This window comes from Zophobas morio, unplaced genomic scaffold (assembly GCF_036711695.1).
Source record: "Zophobas morio isolate AGI-343-1 ecotype UQ-CSIRO unplaced genomic scaffold, CSIRO_AGI_Zmor_V1 ptg000044l, whole genome shotgun sequence".
Lineage (NCBI taxonomy): Eukaryota > Metazoa > Arthropoda > Insecta > Coleoptera > Tenebrionidae > Zophobas > Zophobas morio.
This window is the reverse complement of record NW_026972149.1, coordinates 7175331-7203053: the sequence shown is the minus strand read 5'-3', so window position 1 is coordinate 7203053 and position 27723 is coordinate 7175331. Positions and strand designations below refer to the sequence as shown.

At 34.5% G+C, this 27723-nt stretch overlaps 1 protein-coding gene across 2 annotated transcripts in view; it reads right to left on the bottom strand.

Annotated features, from left to right (window-relative positions):
• LOC135141450 (metabotropic glutamate receptor) overlaps positions 1–27321 on the bottom strand; it is a 72267-nt gene extending 44946 nt beyond the window's left edge. The window contains exon 1 of one of the 2 annotated variants that reach the window (XM_064072555.1): positions 27232–27321. The gene's annotated coding sequence lies outside the window, so the exon portion shown is untranslated. The remainder of the gene's footprint in view (positions 1–27231) is intronic. The other variant, XM_064072553.1, reaches the window with a different exon arrangement.
• Positions 27322–27723: the final 402 nt, after the last annotated feature.

Genomic DNA, 27723 nt, shown 5'->3' with positions numbered 1-27723 from the left:
CTTCGATCTACATTAATCTTCCATAATCCTGCGCGATAGGATGCACTCCTTCATTCACATGTGTTGCAGATTAAAACAAACTCCATTCTGTATGCTAATTACGGTCTTAATTAAAATCTTAATTGAAAAGGCCTCCAACAACACATGCTACTAATTGGACGCTGACACTAATAGAAAAATTTGAGGAAAATTATTTGCTTAATTGATTATAAATTAACCCGTTTCTACCAGCTCGGTGGCATTTTTAATTTATCTATAGTAAGAAAGCTCTCTTTCTATTCTCTCCCTCTCTCTCTCTTTCTCTCTCTGTTCGTGTCCATTTTCAAACCTTATTATTTTTATTTCGTATCGATATATTTTTCTTTGTTTCGACAACAATCCACTTTTTAGGAAGAGCGGAAGTTGTAGAAATTTTGTTAGTTCTGTGCATTCGCTTACTTAAGGTTGTTCGCCGAAACCCCGATAATCTCATCCGGAAGAAATCAATATTTTAAATTGCATAATTAAATAAGCCGGTGGAAATCATCCCTCTCTGAAATTGCCTTCAATGAAAAACTATTAATTAAATTGTTTAGTTTCACATTAGGACGGATAAGAACAGTCTAAGCTCGCTATTGGGCTAGCATTTCTATAGTGTCAGTTTTGACAGCTATTCAAAATAATCTCGAAACTACAAGAGTCTCTAAATAACAAACAATTGCTACGAGATCTATTAGGAAGCGTTCAGACACTCCGACGCACGTTCTCAACCGAAAACATAACTTTATAATTCAGTTTGATCCGTCAGATTATAGTTTTGTTATCAAATCCCTCACTTGAAGAACCTCGAAACAATTAAAACCGAAATACCCTTACTCAATTTCCAATCAGACTTTTTCGCCGATTTTTAATCACGATTAGTCGTTGCTAAAATAAGTCGCTATGGAATTTTAATAAAGGGTAATGCCGGGTGGGCGACTAAATTTGAGTTCGCAGAAGGCCAGAAAAGGAAACTCTCATCAAGAATTCACACGAACGGCAAACACCTAAATTAACGCTTACATAACCTCGAATTTTGCGTCACATCTTTTTTAACAAAATAGTATCCAAGTTATATGTTTTTGTGTCAAAAATATGACGTCTTTTTTGTTTCTAAGTGTGCAGATATTGATTCTTTGATGGCTGTGACTGGGGTATGGTGTCCCGAAATAAAACTATGAGTTCTTTTATCATGAACTTGTTTTAGTAACTCCTTTGATGCCTGTCGTAATAATCTTAGTTAAAAATAAATTGACTTAATTTATTGGTTGAGTTTAATGGAATCAGATAAAATGAGTGTTCGTCTGAAATTATTGAAACTCCGGCGGTGTTTACAGATATAAATTGGCAAATCTGTTTGTTGATCCTGTGATCGAGATGAAGCATACTTGCGACGCAACGTTTTACCTGAAACTATAGTATTAAAGTCACATTGTAATTTCCGTGCTTTTTATTAACGTTTGAAACAAAGACTTTCTGATCCTTACAAGCTTTAACGAACTTATCTTAGGAAATCTTGCGTAATACCTGCAGGTTTTCGATTATAGTCAGACGTCTAATTAAAATATTGAGCGTCGTAGCTGCTTTATCCGGGCGACGATAATTTTTAAAATAACGTTTGTATTGCAACGGGTATAAACCGGCGAAATTTGAAAATTTATCATTTGAATTAAGTTACGCGAAGACGAAGTTTAATACATTTGTGCTAATTTAGGAGCACAAAGAGATATACATTGTTTATATTGCTCCCGGTAAGGGCGAACGAGTCATGAAAACAAAATAAATTAAAATAAAACTTTTTCTATTATTTCTCTCTCCTCTCAAACCGTTCGTATCGCAATGCTTTGGACTCTTAGAAACACTTGCGCCGCTTTAACCCCACGTTTTTTCGTGTTTACGTAGCTAATTGTAAGAAAACATAACCTCACTTTTTAGCATGCCGCGCTCATGCGACATTAATCAAATCGCGCTTTAATTACGCGAATCAGAACCGACTCTATTAAGAGCTTTTATTGCAAACACTAGTCGAGGAAATGTCGCCTTCGCGTCTGCGAATAATAGAGTTTAAAATTGGCATTTTCTAAATTCTCCGCCAAAAGAAAAATAAGGGTAGTACGGTTAGGGAAGCCACTCGCGTTAGCAATCTTCATATGAATGACAGCACGTTATCATGTCGATTTTTATATTGAGTTGGAGCTAAAACACAGCATGACGAGATTATACGAGGAATGCTTTCAGATTTCATACACACTACATTAACATATTTTTGCGGTAAAGATAATTTAAATAATACAACTCTGGTAACTTCTGTAATTATAAGTGACGTGTTGCTGAAAACATCCCGTCAGAGTAAAAACTCATGTATGTACCTGACACAGCGATAACGTTTAATTATCAGTCCAACCTTATCGTCATTCCTGAAATTGGAACTGGTTTTAAATGGAAATTTTTCCAGCTGTTTAATTTATACTTTTAATTGCGCAATTATGTGATAAAATCAATAAAGCATGTGAATACTCTGTAAAACATGTTCACCCGAATAATGTCATTTATTTGTCCCATTATTGTTTATTTCATCAATAAAACAATCAACATGTTGAAATTATTTATTGCAGTTCCATTCTTTTTCCACACCGTGTGCATCCTTTAACTCACCGTGAGGGTAACATTATTAAACTGTGATGAGACTTTCCACTCTTTTTTTATTATTATCCATTAAATGACAAACTATTCAACACACAATATTGCGTGACAGTAGACATATCACGATTACGGACACATTTATCGTGGATCTAAAACAGTTGGCTTTTACACCTATTCGATTTTTCCAGTAATAATCAATTCAAGGCAGTGTGGCGGAGTTTATCTTTTAATTGGAAATAAATTGATGCGGTGTAAAATTCGAATTTTCAGCAATTTTGCAAGGGAAATTGCGATTTGATGCAAGATGGATTTGCGTGCATGGGTTGCAAAATACATTTAATTGGGCGAAAAAATGACGCAAAAAAGTATTAAATGCAGCGGGGGTTTACGTCACGACGGTCAACAATTTTGCGGAATTTACTACCCGACGCTCGTGGATGTGAAACTGTTCGATTTTTTTAATTTAGCGCTACCCACGTATTTATCTACGGAAACAAAAACAAATGAAATGAAAATAATGTCATCATATGTTTTGTTCTTCTGCCTCGTTTAATCAAATATGTAAAAATTTTGTTAGAAAAACTATGCGATGGTGCCGGAAGTTCACATTTGCGCCTGATTAATAATGCAAGAACGATGAGAAATCTAATTAATTTTTTAAACGCGTAAGCGAACACGATCTCGAATTTTGTGTTCTTCGCTGATTCGTGGGGTTGACGCGAGTCGTTTGACAAAAAATATTTCATGTAAAAATTAAAACGAAATTTACACGCATGAAGCTACAGGAGCCCGAATTTATAATGAATTCTGAATATGATGTGGATTAGTTGAAATGTTCTGTGTTTATTGAAACATATGAAATTTCACAGCTGAAATAACAACAAAGTTTTTTTTACAGACCGCGGTTTCAGAACTGTCAAGAGGATTCGTTTAGGATATTAAAGAAATCTTTTCGCAAATTTGGGCGTACCCGGGAGATGTTGATTCTGTTAAAAAGACTAAAACATGTTACATGTTCATAACAGATTACCCCCGAGACATAACAAGTGATAATTTCAAAGTCATACACCGGAAAATCCTGTTATGTAGATTTTCAAGAATTTAGATCCGTGCAATGTACGTAATTGCCGTTGTAGTTACTCTATAAACAAGGTTGAAGCTGGTTGCGGGATATGAAATTTTAAATTTTACGCAGCCGCCGGTGCTTTTCGCTGACTTTTTCCAATTACATTAACCGATGACAACGAGTACAAAAATAATAAACATGCCACCGACGCAAATAATAAACTAAAGCTGATGGAGCACTTCACGAAAAGTGTCTTCTATAGGGTTAAAACGGCGCACTTAAAGATAACAACTTCATCAACCGGGGAAATTTCTTACATTAAATTACTTTTAAAACACTAAATAAACAAGCTCCGGAAATAAAAATCAAAAATGGTGGAGGCGCCGGGCGATTATTTCGGCTTAAATCAAAGTCACCCGACGTTTAACATTCATGGGAAACTCGGCTTCAATTAGTTAGATTGAGGTCAGTCTAAGTGCACGCTAGCTATATTGGATTGCACGTATAGGCGACTATGAATAATGAAAGCACAGAGGCAACGCGATCAAATATGCTACCTTTTCACAAGAATTAATTATTTCACGTAAATCCTAAATATTAATATTGTAGATTAAAGGAATAAAGAATTAATTGAAAATTTCATATGTGATTTATAATACTCGTAACACTAGAACGCTTGCGAGGCACGGTCTGTTAAATCAAATCATAATTTGTTTTATAAATAATGCCTTCAACGTTTATTATTAATTACGTATTTAATTAAATTCGGGCGTGATTTGTTTTAAAAATTATTTACGAAACCACGAGACGCCTGAATTATACTAAACAATTACAACAGGTTGAAAAATATTTTTTGTAGAAAATAACATGTCTGTGACAGTCGTTCTAAAAACGTAATAAAGTATCAGTTTTCGTAGCTGAAAAAATACTGCTTTTACTAGTTTTATTACTGTCATTCTCGACGGAAACATACCCATTTTGATTACTATTGAGTTTCATAAATAATTCAGAGCGAAGCAATTTTTACTTTTGAGTTATTTGTTTCTGATTGCTAGCTTAAATATTGCACAAAATTCATTACATTTTAATTTAAATCGTCGAATTGATTCTGCCGGCGTTATTCAGTTTGGTTTATAAGTTGTTAATAACACGGGAGACGCTGCAGATCATACTCATTCAGACATATTCGATTTCAAGCCAATCCGAACCTGAGTCTAGTCATTCTCCCCTAATTCTCTTAAATTAAGTTTTGTCAGAGAGGCGTAATGAGATGCTGATAGTAATTCATGGGATAAATTACCACCTTGCCTACAATGATAGCAATCATAGCAAATAACCGAAGTTATTATGTGAAATAATAAAAACTGTGCGAATTAAGAAAAGAATGGACGACCGTAATGGTTTTTCTCACGCGAGTGTCAAAAGAAGATAAACGATAGACTGCCGAATTCAAATGATTTATAGTCGAATTTTCACGGATTTTTGGATTAGTCTTATTCACAGCGAAATGCAGTTGATATGTTTTTCCCATCTGATTCAATCAACTCATATAAATAGCAAACTTGTATCCAAACTTCGCCCAAATAGTGTACATAAATAAACCTGTCACATATAACTTGAATTAAAAACTCGTGCTCACGGTAATCAATCTAAATCAAATTCTTAAGAAATTATGGTAATGTCGCTTTGCAATAGCGCGCGCTATTTATACAACCAGAGGGCTATTTTATAGACGGAACTACCGAATCGATTACTTTAATAACAAAAAAATGCGAACAAGTTTTGATAAAAATATTTTTACTCGGATCTGGCCTCTTTGAGTTTATAAATTAATTAGGATTAATCTACTCATCTTAAAAAATAACGTGTTAATAAAAATTTTATTCTCCAATGTCACGTTATGTGACATTTAAGCGTTGATGGCTTTGAATTTATTTTTTAATTTTGGAGCTGCTCCAGTCACATCGATTTTTCCACTAATTTGCATTCAGTTAAATTTTGTCGTTCACGGGAGTGATTTGCAAATGCAGACGGTTTGTTCCGAGCCACAAAACCCGACCAGAGGCCGATAAAAAATAAACAAGTTTGTTGCATGACCGCAGTCTATAAACTGAAGCTGACAGGTGTTAATCGTGAGAAAATAACTCAGACACCATCTCGTGGCTGGCCGAAAAGTCGCCCGATAACTCATTTCTCCTTTAGGAAAAACGTTTACGACTTAATAACAATAAATTTTTACGTTGTTGTAAAGGCGAATAACTTTTCTATCGGATGCCGTAAAAAAGATTATATTATCGAGATAATGTTTTTAAACCAACATTTGGAATATCATTTCTTGCTTTTACGATATTCTTTAATTTAACTACCTCGACATGCTTTATTGTTCTTTTATGAAGCATATCTGCTGTCAAAATAAATGGCACTTCCGCTTGGAATGAAAAGTCCGGTAAAAATTTTGGCTCTGAGGGAGATTCGAACTTGGTGCAAGTGCATTTGTAACGAAGCTTCGGATTTCAAGTAAAATTTAATAACGGTTTACTAGTTGACTCGAAACGAAGCACCGAATTTTTTATATTTGCACCAACTTCGCATTAGTGCTTCCTTTTTTGCCATATTCACGCTCTAACTTTTAAAATCGACTAAAACGCGCCTATAAAACTTTATTTTATTAGAATATTTTCAACGCCATTGTCACTTTATTGAGTCACCCACTCTTGAGTTTAGAAGTATTGTGAATACATGTAAAAGGAGGCGATAAAAGTGTTTCACAAACAAACTTATCGACAGCAGAAGCTCTGATTCTGAATTTGACTATATTGGAATATTAAAAATTTCCGATATCGATGCAGCCTGAATCAAACAAAAATAGACTCCCTTCAATCTGTCTCCCGAAAACTTTCTCTAAATTATAATAACAATACAAGTATCACGAATGTATTGGAAACGCTTGACGAATAATATGTTTCTTTTATGTATTGCACTTGAATTTTTTCAAGGAAGGCTTCAAGGCGTTTCACGAAACGTGTTGGAGTGACGTCAAACTAACAATAATTTGATTTGCAAACTGGTCTATAACAGTTTTAGATTTGTTTAGTTATCGAGTGAACCTTGAAACTGCTAAAATTATAACATATATGTTGGCGTAAGTTATTGACGAGGGTGAACATTCGCTTTCACACAGCTACACATGTAGTTCCTACGGTAAGTTTAAAATTAGCGCTTAATGCAACAACCAATCAAAACGCACGACTTTTAATGACGCTCGTAATATATCACTGCTACTATTTACGCTAATTAAACAAAAAAAAACTTTAAATTTACCAATCAATTATCTCTGCAGCGAGAAAAACGTTTAAAATCCTTTCGATTACTTTATTTTCCAGTAATTGGGAAAGCAAATGTTGCGAAGTTCTAACAGGCATTTCATTTTATTTAATCAGTTCATTTTTACATCACGACTTCTGATTTTGTAAAGTCCAGATCGCTTTATTGATCCAGACTGTCCTGTTATACGTAACATATATTGATGACGTGATATAACTGTGTCAAAGCAAATATGAATTTACGTTGATTCGTAAAAGTGGTGAAACAATAGGACTATTAATTGGCATACCAAATACAATAGAACATAATAGTCCATTAATTGTATTTATAAACTCGGCTGAGTATAATGAAAATGTATCTTTGTCTAACAATTATCTTGTCGCTCTCCATCTCCGCGACGAAAAACACGTTCGCTTACTCTTTATTAGTAACGTCTTAGTTTAGGGAGTATAATTACCCGAGTGTAGTTTTTGCGCGCTCTTCATGTGCAGTCATCAAGCTTGCCATGACATATTTACAACAAAAACGAGCTCGCTTTTGACAATATTTCTTACATTCTCTGATACATCGATTGCTCGACAGAGTAATTAGAAAGAATAATCGTCAGTTTTTCGCGCCTCCACTCTATTACTACCAATGTTACCTTTATTATAAGAAAAACTAAGTTATTCTTATCTTCAACCCACCCAAACTACAACATTATCATTTATCAAACCTCTTGGACGATAAAGTCGCTCTTCCAAGCCGCTGGAAGCTGAAAAATGCCAGAGCATTGAACTAAAAAGTAATGAATATAAGACTAACGAGGTAGCTTCCCACGTTCGATAATTACAAAGAACAGAAGTTTAACTCCGAAACGTTCGAAAATGATGGGAGCTTATTTTCAAGTGAACACATCTTAAACTCTTGTAACATATCGTTTGTGGCTTAAACCAATTGAACGCGGAACGTTTACAACATAAACTTTATTATACAAAATTTGTAAAGTTGCTTACAAAGAACATTCCTGCCTTTACAGTATGTGTTAAGTTTCTTTAAATATGGGTAGCTGGCAGCGTTCAAAGTAACAGCAGAATATTAAATTATAAGTTAAAATGTTGCATTTCTAGAAACGCCAAAATTTAAAAATAATGTGTTCTTTTTCACGTAGAGGAAAACTTCTAACCTATGATTTGATTTATAGTTGTTTTTTGATTTTTTTGTAGATTTAGATTTCCAGATTTTCCATTGAAATCTATGTCCTCGAATTTTTTCTGAATTTTTTAGGCAACTTTGCAAAAACCTACATTTTTCAAAAATTTATTCCGTTTTGACTTTTTCTCGAGCACCTTCGAAATTTGACATACAACATTTTTTTGTTGATTACGCTCCCCTGAAGTCCATTCTGGTTTCAGTTATACAAAAATTATTTCCATTTTTCCAAAATCGTCAATTTTGAGAATTTTTGAGATATCATAAAAATTTGTTTTTGGAACCAAATATTTCGTAAACCAGTTATATGGACTTGGGATTGCTTTCCTTTCTCGAAACATCATTCCTGAATGTACACGAATTTTTTCATAATTTTTGATCTCCTCGTTTTTTTGGAATTCTAAATTCGAGAAATTAAAAACACGTTTTTGAGTATCGTGTTGCTCAAAGAATACTATGTAGGTATATTAAGAAAAAAATAAAGCCAAAGATTGGCTCATACTCATCCTGATCTCAATTCTCAATGTGATGAATTTTTCATTCGTCGTCAGATCGAGGGGCGGGGCTTAATTGCAAGATTCATATTTGTTTACAAAACATTATCATTTTAAACACGTTTTAAGCTTCTTGTTCTGAAAAAACGACTACATATATTAAGGAAAAAGACAAAATATAAGCCCCGCCCACCCACCCTATCTCAATTGTGATGATTTTTTTTAATCCCGGAAAAAAGCGGAATTTAATTGCAAAATCGTTATTATTTCTCTACCATAAATTACTACGTAAGACATGTTTTCGAGTGCCGGGGTTTATATTTTGTTTTTCTTTCTTAATATACGTAGTATTTTTTGAACGATACTTAAAAACATGTTTTTAATTTCTTGTAAAGAAATAAGTATTTTGCAGCCGCCCCCTTGGTTCACGGCTAATAAAAAAAATCATCACGATTGAGATAGGGTGGGTGGGCGGGCTTACATTTTGCCTTTTTGTTTTAATATGCGTAGACTTCTTTTTACAACATGAAACTTAAAATATAATAAAATGGAAAATTCCTCCGCCCCATAATTGCAAAATCCATATTTCCGTGAAAAAATGTACCATTTTAACCATGTTCTAAGTTACTTGTTGTGAAAAGATGGCTATGTATATTAAGAAAGCAGTTTTTAGGATTTAAAAAAATTATTCTCAAACCTAATTTTTCGAAAATCGTGCTCCAGGACCATCAACACGCTATATTTTTCGAATCAGCACGTCGAGACCTATCTTTCAGATATTTTTCTGGATTTTTAGGCAACTTTTTGAAAATTCTTGCGCAATTTTCGACCGCTTTTTGACCACCTTCGAAAATTGTTTGCCGTTTCATTTCTTCGAAAATTCTAGCACGTTTTAGGAATTCAAAAAAGACTTTCAAGTCGAATTTTTCTAAAATTTCGGTTCGGTACCAACTTGCTATATTTTTCAAATCGGTATGTCGATTTATGTTTCAGAATGTTTTAAGTATTTTAAGGTAACTTTTTCAAAAGCTCAATTTTTTAATACTCTCCATTCTGAAAATTTCGACCTTTTTCGACCACCGAAAATTACCCAAAGAGATTTTTTGTAGATTTAGGCTTCCAGAAGTTACTTTTGGCTTCATTTCTTCGAAAATTTCTATTTTTCAGAATCGCCAATTGAATGATCGAAATTTTAGGATTTCAAAAGAAGACTTTAAATCCAAATTTTCTAAAATCTTGGTCCAGGACTATAAACACGCTAAATTTTTCGAATCACCACGTCGAGATCCATATTTCAGACTTTTCTGCCTAGTTTAAGCCAACTTTTTCAAAAGCTTAATTTGTTAATTACGACATTTTCGACCATTTTTTGGCCACCTTTTGGAACATTACTTTAAGAGATTTTTCTGTAAATTTCTACCTCCAGCAATTATTTGCGGTTTCATTCCTTCGAAAATTCGTATAATTTTTCTAGACTCGCAAAATGAAATATGGCAATTTTTAGGATTTCAAAAAAGATTTTCAAAATAAATTTTCCTAAAGTGTTGGACCATCGACCCCCTATATTTTCAAATCGGCAGGACAAAATCTATATCCCAGATTTTTTTTTGTGAATTTTTTGGTAACTTTTCCAAAAGCTCGATTTTTCAACATTTCGAAAATTTCGAATTTTTTCGACCACCTTCGAAAATTAGTTAAAGAGATTTTTTTCTAGAGTTCGAGAGTTACTTTCGGCTTCATTTCTTTGAAAATTCCATCCATATTTCAGAATTATTTGTGGATTTTAAGGCAACTTTTTCAAAAGCTCAATTTTTTAGTTACGAAATTTTCGACGACTTTTTGACCATATTCGAATATTACTTAAAGAGATTTTCCTATAGATTTCTACCTGCAGCAATTATTTACGGTTTCATTTCTTCTAAAATTCTTATCATTTGCCCATTATCGCTAAATGAAATATGGCAATTTTTAGAATTTCAATTAAAGATTTTCAAAATGAGTTTTTTAAAGTCTTGGAGTATCAACACTCTATATTTTTCAAATCGGCAGGTCGAAATCTATATCCCAGATTTTTTGTGAATTTTTAGTCAACTTTTCCAAAAGCTCGAATTTTCAACATTTCGAAAATTTCGAATTTTTTCGACCACCTTGGAAAATTAGTTAAAGAGATTTTTTTGTAGACTTCCAGAGTTACATTTAGCTTTATTTCTTCGAAAATTCCTATTATATTTCAGAATTGTCAATTGAATTATCGAAATTTTAGGATTTCAAGAAAGACTTTTAAACCGAATTTTTCTAAAATATTGCTCCAGGACCATACCACACTATATTTTTCGAATCAGCACGTCGAGATCCATATTTCAGATTTTTTTTTTAATTTTTAAGGCAACTTTTTCAAAAGCTCAATTTTTTAGTTGCGAAATTTTCGACGACTTTTGACAATATTCGAATATTACTTAAAGAGATTTTTCTATAGATTTCTACCTGCAGCAATTATTTACAGTTTCATTTCTTCTAAAATTCGTATCATTTGTCCATTATCGCTAAATGAAATATGGCAATTTTTAGAATTTCAATTAAAGATTTTCAAAATGAGTTCTTTAAAGTCTTGGAGTATCAACACTATATTTTTCAAATCCGCAGGTCGAAATATAGATCCCAGTGTTTTTTTTTGTGAATTTTTTGGTAACTTTTTCAAAAGCTCGATTTTCCAACATTTTGAAAATTCGACTTTTTTCAACCACGTTCGAAAATTAGTTGAAGAGATTTTTTTTTAGACTTCCAGAGTTACTTTTAGCTTTATTGCTTCGAAAATTCCTATTATATTTCAGAATTGTCAATTGAATTATCGAAATTATAGGATTTCAAGAAAGACTTTCAAACCAGATTTTTCTAAAATCTTTCTCCAGGACCATAAACACGCCATATTTTTCGAATCAGCACGTCGAGATCCATATTTCAGAATTTTTTTGTGGATTTTTAAGGCAACTTTTTCAAAAACCCAATCTTTTAGTTACGAAATTTTCCACGACTTTTTGACCATCTACAAACAGTACTTAAAGAGATTTTTCTGTAGATTTCCACCTCCGGCAATTATTTACGGTTTCATTTCTTCTAAAATTCGTATCATTTTTCGAGAATCGCCAAATGAAATATGGCATTTTTTTTATTTCAAAAAAAGATTTTTAAAATGAATTTTCTAAAGCCTTGGAGTATCAACGTGCTATATTTTTCAAATCCGCACGCCGAAATCTATATCCCAGAGTTTTTCTGAATGTTTAGGCAACTTTTCCAAAAGCTCATTTTTTAAAAATTTTGAAAATTTCAACTTTTGTTAACGACCTTCGAAAATTACCTAAAGATTTTTTTTGTCGGCTTCCAGAAGTTACTTTTGGCTTCATTTGTTCCAAAATTCCTACTATTTTTCAGAATCCCCAAATGAAATATCACAATTTTCAGGATTAAAAAATGACTTTCAAACCGAATTTTTATAAAATCTTTGTCCGGAACCATGAACACTATATTTGTCGAATCAGTACCTTGAGATTTATATTTCAGAATTTTTGTGGATATTAAGGCAACTTTTTCAAAAGCTCTCGGTATGATTTCTTCGAAAATTCGTATATTGCTAAGGAATGTCTCCGCTTTGCTAAATAGTGGCTCTCCCATCCATCTACCTTTGCAACACTCGCCTATAACCTGTACCCATTTTTACACTCGTATAAAGAGTGTCCCGACCCAATTAGCCGCAAGTTCAGCCTGTCCAACGAAGAAAAATGTCCTGGTTCAGCATCATCGGATCACCGTTTTGATCTAGATCGTCAAGTTAGAAACACCTTTGTGTTTTAAAGTACTATGTATACACATTTTATGAATTAGACATATAATAATATAATTATTATATTGTTTTGTAATTTATACATTGGAAACAAGAAAGGAGGGTGATTGTGGTAGAATATCTTAAAATATACTGGCAGGTAGGGCGTGGCCTACGAAAACATGCTGTTCCTTCATGTAATTGAAAAAACTGTCGGTTGAATTGAAAAACGTTCTTGTCCCTAGACACCAATATAAAGGGGAGTGTCGGGCTGCACATTTCAAATGTAATTTCTCGACCATTATTCTGAGGGAACGAACAGACGAATATTGTTTTATTATTTTTTACAATAAGTTCGAAAATAATCAGTGTGGCAGACGTATTCTATGAACAACAAAGAACGAGAAAATTAGACATTAGTTTAAATGACCCAATTGCAATATTTCCGTTTAGTAATCGCTCGGAAAGTAAAAGTTGTGTAATTTACAATTATGATCCGCTTAATGAAAATACCCGTCTCCGGAGTTTTCCTGCGAATGAAGGTGATGCTGACTAATTCGCCCGAGTACAAGAAGATTGTGCATGGCAACTATAAATCAGGTATGTTGAATGAAAAGTTACGAGGGCGCCAAAAATGGAAAAAAATCTTCGGGGGAACATGTAAAAGTGAAATAATAATAATGATAATGGTAATATAATGACACGCCTATAGCTGGGTACGGGCTTAGACTAAGCCTAATAACCCTCGATTAATCAGGGGCGCTTAATGCAGCGCAAATTCTTTCCCGTTTATCCACGAGCTCCACTTTATCACATTGAAAACTATACAAACGAGAGCGATTTCGATGCGCCATGTTAACGCATTCGGCTCAAACATTTCGCCCAAAATAATTGCAAAAAATATTTCATTCTTCGCAAGGGAGTGTCACGGTAACAACGCCAATATAGAACATGGACGTGTTTCCTGAAAATTCTAATTTTAAATCGACAAACAGACACTTTCTTTGATCATGGGCCCAACTACGAACACTCGTACACTAACCAAATTGTTAATTACTTAAAAGCAAAAACTTCTTCTGATATTATAAAGGGTGAATTTCGTTCTGTCACCGCACCGTTCATTTTTGTTTAATGAAAAAAGACAGGATACAATCAGCGTAAATAAAGGAGAACTATAGTTACATGTATTCACCGTACGTTAATTACACCGTGGAGAGTGATAGATTGAGTTTTTGTTACGGTCCACACTTTATCGAATCGATTTTAATTCATTGACGCTTGGAAGAGTAAACACAGGGAATGTATATAACGTTATTATATATCAAAGCTTCTGTTACTCATTGTTTCCGCATTACGTATTTTTTAAAGTCTGAAAGTCGTACATGTATACATTAATTTTAGTCGGTGAAGTCACAAGGTCGAGCATAGCACTCTAACGAACTATTTTTTATTCCTCGACGCTAAGTGCTACACTCAATGAACACTTCCTCAAACAAATTAAATCAATTTACAATGTAAATAAAAATGTAAATAGTAGGCATGTTGTTATTGTAATTCGTATACCTCAATTTCGGTTCGCTTAAAGTAAGTTTTCATGCTTCATCTCAAAAGAAATCGAATTTGAACGTGACTTAAATTATTAAACTCACCAAACCGGGAGAATATTAAGTAGCAAAGTATTTTAGAATTAATCTGAGGCAACGTTATTGCATCTTTAACAAATTTATTTTTATTGTGGTATAATACAAAATGACTAACAGTTCTAATTTCACCAACTGCGCTGCAAGTTGCATAAGTTTAATTAAAATTGACATTAAAGGGAACAAATGAATGTGTCGTGGATTACTACAGTGCTAAACTTTATGACTGGTATCCGTCTCTTCCAACGCTTTCCTTATTACTACATCTGCTCTAATTTCCTGAAGATGTCTAGAAAACGGACAAAACAGACTGAGTTTGGTTGTAGAAGCGATTCCTGTGTGAGTTTTATGTGGTTGATGTATGAAATCGGTCCGGCCCGGCCCGACTTTCGGCCCGGGCAGACATCAGTTTGTGTTATTTTCGACACAATTGAGAAATCTGACGCTTCTGGGACATCGGTCGGGCTGCAGGTCTTGAACCTTGCGTCCCGATTGGACCCGGGGGCCACCTGCATTAGCAAGTCAAGTCGAACCGAGCCGGATCGAACAAATCGGTAAAATGCGCATTTATATTATATAACTTTGTTGTTTTGTAAATTATTTCCCCTTCGTAAGTCGGACTTGACTAATATAATCTGCTGGTGTGACCCTCCTGGTATTTAAACTTTCAACACCAACTTGCCCTATTAATTTATAACTAATTTTATTTGGCCAACAGAAGCATATGTCGCGGCAAATTTTCATTACATCCTTCATAATTTATGCATTAGTGCGCCACACCTTGGTTCATCTAGCCTTTTACAATATTAAAACAAGTGTTGCCTTTGTTAACTGAATGCTACAAAAGAAGCTGAGGTTAAAAAGAGCGCACTGTTCTAATATTCCTACACTTTTAATATTAAATGTCTTTTATATCGATTCGGCTACGTGTAGAACTCACAAAGCCGAAAACAGTAGTTTTTTTTAGAATATCTTGTATTTTTAATCTTGGAAGAATTTTTGTGTCGTGGAGATAACCTTTTTATAATCTTGTGAACGCCAAGACTAAGTTTTCCTCTGTGAAGTTGATTTGGTATCCTGGTCACGGCACCAATTTGTGGATTATCAAGAATAAAGTAATCACTGCTGTAGGAGTGGGCGTCAAATTCTAAATGTCAGTTTAAATGTGGCTCTAACAAGTAGCAGCTGACATTTTTTGTAATAAATTAGTCAAAAGCTGGCTCGTTTTAGTCCTAATCTCTCATGTAACGAAACCCTTACTAAATGGTAATCTGGTGATGATACCTTCGAATTATAAGTTATTATTGACCCTTGCAGGTCATAGGATAGTAGATAATAACAAAAGTTGAATCGCTCCTAATTGACGTTAAGAGTACTTGTCATTTCTGATTATTAGTAGGCGCGTGTGTCTGCGTAACTTCAGATTAAATTGTTAAAGTGCTTAATATGGTTTAGAGGAAAGCTGGACAAATAGGTCTGTTTGTGTGTTCCTATAAAATATTCACTACATCAAACAATGGTCCGAATTTATAAAAGAGATTAATTTCGAGTTTTCGTTCGGCGAGAAAATTATCCCATACATTTAATCTACCAGTGCAATTTTTGATAATTTGTTGTAAATTGTGAATTAAAAATTCGCTTTGGAATAAACTGATTCCGCGGAGTTCGTTCACCAAATTTGATTAAGAGAATTATCCCGATTTAACGTAGTCTTCAAATCTTGAACATTGTTTCAACAAATGTAAATTTAATAACCAACTTGAAACCGCATTCACAAAATTAGTGTTATTATATTGATGTTCTCTTGAATAATATATAGCGCCCTTTAATCATTTCCGAGTAAGTATTCTGTTAGGGGCACCATAATCTTAAGTAAAATGAGATGTTGTTAAATGTCAGAAAGGAGAGAGAAATGTGGCGAAGCGAAGACTTCATTGTGGAAAGAAAACCCAGATAGTATATAACTTGTGGCGCATTTTCGAATATTACGTTGAAAAAAGGCAAACCTAATGTTAACACTTAACACGTCTGCACAAAACGACTGTTCCCTTTGACGAGCTAAGATATAATCCTAATACCCGAAAGTACGCCATAATAAAAAACTTTGTTTTTAGTTTGTCGCATTTAGTTCCGTTGAAAGGTGACGCTGTTATTAATCTAACTTTGAGATCGATTTATGTTTTATAGATTGACTAGTCGGTTTTCATTTTAACTATTTTTAGACGACAAGCTAATGGCCATAAAAATATGATTAGTGTGTTGCTGGAGAAGCATTTAATAAAATAAGTCGATATTACACAATTTTATGTCTGCCAGATAAGCAACGGGTCCGGCATTGAAAACATAAATCAAAAAATAAGTGATTCTTAGTTTGATATCAGTCTGAACGAAATATTTAAGGCTGTGAAGGTTTAAACCGTTGTTTACTGCACCGACCCCTGGAGTCCCAGAATTCGGCTGCAGAGTGAACCTTGCACATCCAGGTATTGGTAAACCGTTGCCTCTTTAAAAGGTCTCTATATCGGACCGGACCTTTGTCCTACTAGGAGATTCGAGTTTTGAGTTGGGACAGGTCCCGGGCCTGCACAATCCAATGAATCCCGTTTCTGGGTTCAACGAATTCTGGTAAACCGGGACAGTAATCCGCTTAGAAAATTCAGTGAACCATGCGGTAGTGTGTAAAAGGGCACTCTACCCTAATTTACAATTAATAGAAAACTGTAAGTAAGAAATTAAGGTTGTCTTTTTGACGTTTTAGATCTAAAGGTACAAATTGGTATTTAGCGCATTGTAAGATTATATTAACGTCGTTACACAACGTAGGTCCCTCATTTAATCTTTCAAATGATCGGATCTTCGATTAGGTGAATTAAGACGTATTTTTTATGTTCTAAGATCGTAAAAACACGTTGCGTTTATACGTTTAGTGAGATCCTGTGGACAAATGTTGGCAGGAGCTGTTTTTGAAGTTTATGACGCCTTCCATTTAGCGCAACGCAACGCACGCAGCTGTTAATTACACATACTTCTCCGGTAAATAATGATTGTGTTTATGAGACGAGAAAATTATACTAAACTCTGCAAGTCCTGGATTTACTTAGTTTATAGGTCTATTAAAAATGGGATATACCTAATTTGGCGAAAATTCTCTTAATTCCTCGCACGTGACATAAATCGTAATAGTTAATTTAATTCTATAAATTACAGTGTGCCATACCAGGTCATTTAAATTGTCATTTACTGGGTCGAGAGTATGTGTAAACAACTAATTACAAACATCCCACACGACACTATTAACAGATGCTGGTGCAAGTTTGAGATAATCTGTCTGAATTCCGATCTGACTGGCATTTCATAAGCTCCCCGGCATGTTAATAACCGAAAAATGTTGTCAAACATACACGTATCATACTCAGATTTCGTACGCTCGAGTCGAAATATAATTCCGCGCTCTGTGTGTACATTCTGAAATTATAAGCGTTTTTAAACGCGAAAACACATTTTTCAAAGTAAGTACCAAGAGAGAGTTTGCACTTCATCTTTTTACGTTGAACAACATTTATGAGCGTTTTAACAGTGTTTTAGTACGCGCCCAGAAAAGTCCAACGCAAAGTTTTATTCGGAATAAATGTTTTAAAAGCAGCTGGAAAACTCTATCAATAATTACACTGCTTTCCACGCTTCTTCAAATCGATTCCAAAGTTGACAACGGTGGAAACAATTACAATCGAACAAAAAATTCTATAAATCTTTATATTATTGAAAGCATAATGTAAAATTTTAGTATATTATGTCCAATATTTTATTATTCTCTCTAACGCTAGAATTAATGAAATCTGCATCAGCATATTTGTTAGCTTCAAAAACCTGTTCGACGAACTTACGTAATCGGATTTACCATGGAATGGAATAGTTAATTATGATAACTAACGGTAATTATAGCATAAAGTCATTTTTTGCACCGGGAGATTACAGTCAAATAAGAAGTAACCCAACTTCGTATCCTGGTCACGGCACCAACCGTGAGTTTAAAACAAACCGCTGCAGATTTAATGAAACGTTTATGGGCATATTTGCTTAATTAAATTTAAAAACTTTTTAATCTAGTTATGCAATTCGTTTTCCATTTGAAACAATTACAATATTTAACAATAGTTACCACAGAAACTATTTTTTTTTAATTAATAATAAGAACCATCTAAATTTGTATACTGGTCACGGCACCAAGCGTATACACCGTTTATTTACGAATTTGTTAACGGAGTCAAATTCCAAATAAAAATTTCTTTCGTAATTTCTCCCCAAACTTTAACAGATAAACTAAGTAGGTACGTAAACTTGAAAATTAACAAAAGTTACGAAACTAGTCGAGAGTTATTAAAACATCTTCTAAATTTCAAACTTACTAATATTAAGTAGTGCTTGTTTATTAATCGCGAAAATTTTAAAAAGTGACAAAGTGGTTATAGATGAGCCAAGTCAGCCACAAAATTTTTCATGTTTGGACTGTAGTTTAGCAGAATGAGGCCGACTTTAAGACTTAGGCAAGTTCACCTTAATCTGTCAGGAGAAGGTGTTTTACATGTTTTAAATTTTAACCTGTGTAACGCAACCTAGCCAAGAAAGACCGATGATCGTATAAAATTTTTAAAGCCGGGAAAACCTCCAGCAAATAAAGTCTTGTTTAAGATTCTCGGGCTCGGTTATAGTTGAAATGTTTCCAGATTTTGTCTCTTGAATATTACATATTTAACGGTAAAATATTTTTAAGCACTTCAGAAAATGCTTGGAAAAACCAATGTAGAAATTTTTATTGCTGAAACGATTTTGGTAATTCGAGACTCCGAAAACAAGCGAGAATTGTGGTAATCTCTTCACATTGTTTTCTAATACCGCTAAATGATGGAATGGAATGAGTGGAATAAACGTAATTGGTTGGCTTGCATTATTATGAAAGGAATTTTCCTCTTTGCAACCTTTTCTTTGTAAGTTAATCGCCAAAGAGAATAACGGGGGTTAGCTTTATTGTAGGATAATAAAAGTGGCAAAAACTATATTACAGTGTTATTTTTTAATTGGCGTTTTATGTCAACACGAACTAAACATTAAGGTTTGACTGGGTGAAAATGAATATTCCGTTACATTAACGTAACTTAATCTTTGCAAAGCACACAATTAGGGATCGATTTAATACGGCATTCAGCGCAAAGCGTTAACCGTTTGTAACTACAGATTTTTAAAGCTTTTTCCACAAATATCCGAAGTTCGTATACTGGTCACGGCACCACTTGCGATTGGCTCGATCCAAAAAATAACAGAACAGAAAGATTTGTACAGGAAAAAAATTTTCTTTGTTTTGGAGTTTTAACTCCTTTTTTTTCGTATTATAGAACTGAACTGAGTCTGAACATAGGCATGTAACGCTGCACTATAGAAAGAGAGAGAGATATAAACTGGTGTGAATGTGTAGGTAAGCGAAGAAAAAATGTTTGCTGTTCCGGTGCGGAATCGAACCGTACATATTCCATTTGCCGGGCAGGTGCCTTGACCACTAGGCTACAGAGCCGCTGATCTTTACTTCGCTTACCCAGCTATTATTGTGGCGCCACAAATGTAATCATGACGCCCTCGATCGCCCGGACTCAGTGGCGGGTGATAATTACTGAATTTAATCATCACTTTTGCCATAAATAACGAAAATCTAATTAGTAAAAATACAAATGCAACATATTTTTGGTTTCTATTATTTTTTTAGAGAAAATTAATGAGTTCGCCGCTTATACGTGTTTAATTTATATAAATTGACAACAGAGTTAAAACTTCATCCGTGCGTCCCTGGGTCGACGCACTCTTTTTTTATTTTTCTATTTCTGTAATACATGAACAAGAGTAACAATAATAATAAAAAACCAAAAAATTGTGACTGGAAATGTATTATTTGCTACCATCAGAACAAAAAAGGGAAGGGAAACTAAAGGTTATGCATAAATAGGACTACCGTGTTATTTGCAGAGTGCATCACATGCATGAATTGTACAATAGAGTAGATAAATTCTCTCCAGTTTATGCTAATGCCTTTATTATGATTTATCGCACACTGAACTAATGCACATTTCATTGCTTTGTTTTCATCTCCGACCCTCGCGTTAAATATTTAACATTAATTCTTTATTTACACTAAAGGATAGAAATAGCGGCAGGCGATACTCTGGCCACTAAATATAATCTCGCTCATCTATATTTTATATTCTTTCAATTTACAATTTGCCCGAGGTAATGATACTACGCCTATAATGTAGATTAGATCAATTTGGTGCACGCATTTGGTAAAAGAAAGCAAATGGAAACAGTGATCGAAATTTTCAGATTGGTAATTTGACTTATTAGAAAATAACTTCGAGGGTAATCACTACATAAGGCGTGACTTTCGTTCTGATGAACTTGCGATCGATAACACCTAATAAATTTTTAGATAAAACTACCCGAGCGTCTGTCGAAAATTACAATGTGTCATTTTTATGCCGAAGCACGAACTTTGCAGATAACGCCGCTAAAGAAATATCAATTCGAAGTTGCTTGCAATTACCGTCAAACGTTCACATTGTTGCGAATGTTACACGATTGAATAAAACTAGCGGTTTAAATATAACAAATAAAGTTTTATGGGGCTACTAACGACGAGATTATGGGATTATGGATACACGGTGAAGCTGCTGGGGTACGTCTTGCCTTCCCGTTCGGAGACTTTAGGACGAGATTATGGATACATGTTGAAGACATGTGGGGTGACCAACCCGACGCCTTATCCGCCGTTTGGCTTTAAAGCATCCTCCTAAGGATATCATCATCGAGAAGCTTTCTGCTACCTCCTTGAGTCAGGTCAATGCGGGTCCACCACAGAGGAAGCGACGTGGACACCAAGGATTCCAGGATTTGTCCGCAGAAACGGCACCTTCACCTATTTAGATACTGATAAATTGCTTCTTTCCTACCCAGACCGAGCTCGAGGAAACCGGGATAACATTCCGAGAGAAGGTAAAGTATGACGCATCAACGGACTGACGAAAATAAATAAAGATTCCAGCCTTGGGGAATACCTGTTCACTCATAGAACGTTAAAGTTGAAAAGATGGAACCTTAATCCTTCACAGGTACCACTATGAAAGTGGTTCTAGTCCTTTGGGTCCCAACCTTGTTCCAAATTTGTAGCCCAGGTCTTGGACCTTTGCACCGTTAGGGTTAACATAGGTTCCAGGGTTACTCACAAGGCTCTAACCTTTCTTGGATACAAGTGTCCTTGTCGGGTTAGACCTTTTTACCCACTGACGCGTTAGCGGTTTCCACGTTCCCGCGTAATTTGTAGTCCCGAAGTTTCAAAACTGGAGGCTGTAGTCCGTCTAGATGAGCGCTCCGTCTGCGTAAAACAATTACCAGCAAGCGAAGGTGGGGTCGGTTGGATCGCTTTATCGACCTATTGAGGTAAAACTTACCAAGCCAGGTTTCCTGAGGGTCCAGGATAGACAATGGATCTAAAGGAAGTACGACTGCCGTTCCTAATTGATAAACAATTTGCATGGGAAGAGAGGATTCACCTGCACGTATTTGATATGATTATAGTTTGAAGTTTGGGTTTTCAGGTCTTTAGACGTATGTTGGCGATTACGTGAATTGTGTGTTGTATATGGCGGGACATTAAAGTAGGTAATGCTAAGCTATCGGGTGTGATGTATAAATCTGGCTTTTAATTGAGTTAATATTTTATATATTTAGATGACAGTGGCATTAAAATTAGAAACTTAAAGCAGATAGCGCGTTTCCTTGAAAGCTCATGGTAAACTTCGAATGTACGGTTTGAATAATTGATTCACAAGTTTTATGCGCACAGAATAAAAATACTGTCAAGTTTAATAATTGATGGTGTGAAAATTATGGTCTCATACGAAAAGTAAAAAAGGTCTAGTTTCTATATAATTCTAATATCACCTCGGATAAATATTAGATTTTTAGGTATATATGTCACACTTATGAGTTACGCATAATACATATTTTATGAGAAAATATAAAGCGGTATTTGGGCAGACGTGTTGCCTCACACATCTTTTTAAAATCTAATGCCCCTTTTTATTTGCGCTCGAGTGTCAAAGAAAGTGCAAGTAAATGTATTATGTAAATAAATAAACTCTCCTTCCATGTCTGATGCTATCGCGCAAACTCATTTTTATATTGAAAGATAGCAATAATAACAAGACGAAGCGACGCAAGTTCGCATCCTGGTCACGGCACCAAATGTGAGTACGAAGCAAGTACAAGAAGCGTATTATGTAAATAAATAAATTTTCTTGTACGTTTGATGCGATCGTACAAGCTCGTTTTTTATATTGGAAGACACGTTATTTAAAATTTATGAGTGTGTACGCTAGTCCGTGTGTTTCTTGCATTGTGTCAAAAATGGTCGAGATGATTTCACTGTTGTCCGATGGACTCATCCAGCAACTTTTCGACGTTGATGAATGCCTTCATCAACAACATCGTAACAACGCTACGCTTTAAACGCTTCACGACTCCTCTAAAGAATAATCCACCTACTTTCATATCAGTGATTTTACCCCTATCAAAGACACATGAGTGAAATATGCACACATCCCTTTGGCAATTTTGATGAAACGTCCGGCAAGAGTAATTTCATGTCACGGCAAGGGTCAGATAAGCAGTCATAAATGTGACTTTTAAATTTACTGTTACTGATTGCAGCTGGTGTTTAAAAAATGGCACGAAGAAAAAAATACGAACAACGTGATAGCTCTAGGTAGTTCTTGCTGTCTGCTTAAGAAAATATATCGTTATAGTTGGTGGAAAGAACGCGGGTTTTTGCAGCCGAGCAAATACGTTTCTTAACTACGTTATAATATTGAAATCTGATTCGTCCTCATTGCTAGAGAAGGATCTAAATCGTTGATAACTCAGCCAGATCATGTAAATTTTTATTGGAAATAATAACGAGAGAGGAAACGGAAGTAGAGTTGCTGGTTAATATATTGCATTTAGAATTGTGCGTATATATTCGATGGGGGCTGTGTTATCTCCTGATCTGCCGAAGGGAACAAAGGAAAGTTGGAAGTAGCAATAATTAATATTGGCTAAAATGTTATTAGAGCAGAATCTTTGATTAAAGCTCTAAATGAAACTATCATTTAATTTATGTAACAATGGAAACGAAAACAAATGTGTATAATCGCATTTTGCAATGTCATTCAGTCGTGATTGGCACTAAGTCATATTATGCGCTGCATATGCAATGACGTTAATCATGAGAATGACGCGTTTTCGGTGATTGATGATTTTCGCAGTCTGTTTTAACTTTATGGCGCAGTTGCCCTTCATTTGATTTTATGCGAAAACAAAAATCATTTAGCACGTAATAAAAGTAGCAAAGTTTAAAAAACCTGTTAAACGTTGCTTAAACAAATAGAAGATACTAAAACTTCCCCACGGAAACTTTGAGAATCTACTGGACGGCTGAGGACTCGTACCCAAATTATAAAATACTTTAAAAGCGTTCAAGCTTTCAATCCATCCAGTGAATTTAAGCTGAGCGTATGATGTTTAGCCCCGCCACTTACCACCAACTTTATTTTCACCGGGACGCCTGTATTGATTAAATTTGATAACTCTTTTTCGGTTTGCGGTATCAAAATGTCATTACTGCACAATGTGCCACTTCAAAAAGTGAAAATTAATAAAGCTGTTATGAAATACTCGTAAATTTCTGCCTCCTTTTTACGCTTTTTTGATAAACATCGAAAGCGGTATTAGCGATGATTTACTTCAAATGCATTTTACACCCACTCACGCTTACACTTTTTCTGCTTGATACGTTTTCAGGTCGTGCTGTTTCTCGAGACTAACTTAGATCCATTAGTAATTGTTCGGATGTAACATGGCGCAGTCGGTAGGATACGAATCTACTCAGGACGCGGTGTTTTCGGTTAAAATAAAATAATATAATAGTGAATAAAGTTGAGTACTGTTACTTCAGATTCCTAGTTTGCTTTTCATGTTCACCATTTATTTGTCGCAGATCAACAATACCTACAATTTAACAAAAACTTTATCTCTGTTTACACTTCATATCTTCACTCGTTCTAACCAGTTTATAAACTTCGCAAAATACGTATTCCACGAGCAGCCTCTTTCATTACAAATATAATTTTATAAGCTTTTACGTAGTAGCCTTTATACATTTATAGGGTTTATTAAAAGGCGACGAACTATGATAATTAAGCGCAACGAGCAGAGATAACATCTCATATTTAAACTGCGTGTTTTAAGTACTTGAATGGATGAACGATCAAAGACTTTGTGACTACTAGTTATTCCTTTTAAAACAATTACACCTAAAGGAATTTCTTCGACAAGCTAATTTATCTAAACATGTCAAAAATTCATGAAAACAAATTATGAACTGTCGAACTTATCGCAAACTTCGTACAGTTATGATTCTATTGTAATCACTTAATTACACGCCGCGAGCCAAGAAGGCGGAGTAAACGAGATGTAGATTTAAAGTAAATACATTATACCAAAAGGTATACATACACAATGTTTGAGAAAGTCTAGCGCTAATTTTCCACTTTATAAGTTTTTTTTATTTACAACAACTAACATAAATTTGTTGTGTATAACTAAGTTGATGTTTTCTATTTTTGTAAATAACAATGATCATTTTTACTGTCCTCGGGGTACACAACCAAACAAGAAAAAATAAATTGGATTGACATTACACGTAGTAAAATTTCATGTTGCCGTACAAACCCCCTTTTATATTGAAAATTAACCATAAGGAGTAATTCAAGTTCGAACCCTGGTCACAAAAAACCGGCGCCAAAGCTTCCGTCGCTTGATAACTTAAGCGACTAAAAAATATAATAATTATTTTTGTTGTTGTTGTCGAGGAAAGTAAATACACAATACAATAAAATAAATTATTTTATTCATTTTTTATACTGGAAGATAACAAAAACACGAAACGTAAAGTCGCATAGTAGTCACGGCACCAAAAAGTGGTTATGAACAAGCTTCTAGAGTGAAATTTCTTACAGCGTATGGAAAGAGAGAAATTTTATCCATTTTTTTTTTTGTCAAAGTGTTATCCTGGTCACGGCACCAAAAAATGTAAAGTTGAAAAATAAAACACCTGGTATATTAAAAGTAGCGCTCAGCAAGGGAATCACCTCCTAAATTTAAAAGCGCTATTGCTACACGTAATATTACAAGCAATTTAGAAACCACATCTTTTATTTATTAAAAAATCGTAAAAGATAAAATCCCCCGAAATAATCTTGAGCAATGAATAAATTACGGCGCCAACGTGGTAAATTTTAAATTAGTCTTTGTCGACTGTCAACATTTTTTTTCATACTTGGAGATCCCTCCAACATAGATTTACAGCAGTATTAACGGGCAACAAAACAAATAGCCTTTCTAAAATTGCTTTTTTATTATTTTATTATATTCGACGCAGTTACTTCGACTTATTTTCTAATCCCCATTTTGTTGTAATTTCCGGTTGCCTTACTGTCTTCATCTACTTTTTCTACTTATTCGTCCGAGAAGTTGCAATTTTATTTTATAAATTTTATTGCTATATACCAGGTATTTCCGTGCCATCTATCTTATTTATGAAATACCATCTCCTGTTTCACTTCATAAAAAGAATTAAGACATTTTTAGTTATTGATTACCGAAAAATGACGGCGGAAACACGATTTAGGAATATTCCGACCTTATTGGTTCAAAGTTTTCATGTAAATGTTTGTGGAACATGAATACTCTTTTTACGTTTGGTGATGTTCACCTGTTTTATTGATTCTTTCATTACTTCATTGAGACACATTTTTTTGATTACACGTGCACTTTATACAATAAATAACAATAATAAGGTAAATTACAACGTATAATGACCATGCTTACTGTATCATAGATACGTCGTTACTATTATTGTTATTGAAATTACGCGTATTTACGGCTTGATGATGTCCAAACGTCCGAAACTGGAAAACTTGCAAATGCAAATATCTCAGAAAAAAATAGCGAAGGTACGAACCGATCGCGATCGTCAACATCCTAGTGTGATAGTGATCGTCACGCGTGTAATTTTAGTTTGTCATAAGTGTAGGAATCTCGCCTCTGTGTTAAGTCGCACTACGACTAAAGTTATTTTTTTCGGAAAATAAAGCTATTTATCTTTTGGAATGTTCATCCGAGTGGTGGTGCAGTGCAAAAGAAAAAGTAAATCTGTTTCAATTATCACATGAATGTGGCACGTTTATGAGTTAGTCAGTTTGCTGCATTACGTAGGGGAGACGTGGGAATGACGGCACATTTGAACAATTCATTTACGGAATTTGTGTTTCCACAAAGGCGCATTATTTACATTTGTGGTTTTAATGGCACGCTAAATAAAACGGTTCTTTTGTATCGTACTTTTCTTTATTTCTTGCTGCAAGAATAGAAATTTAAAATTGGCTAAATGGTTCGAGGGTCATTTCGAAAGGCCTTAACTAACCGGAACAACCCCCATTAGTTAAACTTGCCTAAAAGTAACGAATAATTTAATGAAGTCCGTCAAAAACAAACGAAAATTGGATCGAAGGGGACCGATAATGGAGACAAAACTTTAACAAGGTTCACGTCAAAATGAGTCATTTAAGTGTTAATATTTAGTTAGAAGAAATTTAGCTCAGTCTTGCTTGACGTTTTCGGGATACGAAACTCTTTGTTTACACTTTTCAAACTAAAACTCCGTTGTGACGTCTCTTTTTAATTTCGTTAGAAAATTTGTCGTCTGATGAGGCCAGAAGAGCGAAAAGAGGATCAAAAACAAACGAAAAGTAAACCAAAGTTTAAAGTTTTGTTATTACTTCCCATTTAACGTGTTTATTTTGCTTAAGCGAATTTATCAACTCCTCGAAGACAAAAAATCCAAAAATCATTTTTTTTTTACTTAAGTACCAATTCTTGTCTTAAAAAATTACTTACATGACTTAGGACATCGCTCGCTTTGTTGTCGGTGCAGCGAAAGTTCGCGGTCCACGTAATGTACATTTAAAATTCACCACCACCCCCGAGAGTACGCTGAATACAACTGAATGAAGACTGGAACAGACGTCGAGGCGCCAACAACTGAACGGATCCTGCGTCGTACGCTTCATATAAATTTTCTTTTAATTCAAATATTCGATATGTTCATTTTTTACTCCAGAAGGTAGCCTTTCCCTTCCTATAACTCCGCAGATCTCGCAGACTGGAACCTCTCAAACTTATTGTACTAATTAAACGTTCCGAGTTCTTACGCGCAGCCAATTTAATTAGAAAATACCTTAACACAATTTCAGTTAGATTAAATTTAGTTGAAAAAAGCGCCAGTCGGAACTGACCAACTGGTTTCACAGAAGTTTAAATTTTTTATTAAGCGACTACCGTCTGGAGAGTTCAATCGATTTCTCGCCACGAATAAATGCAGCGGACAGT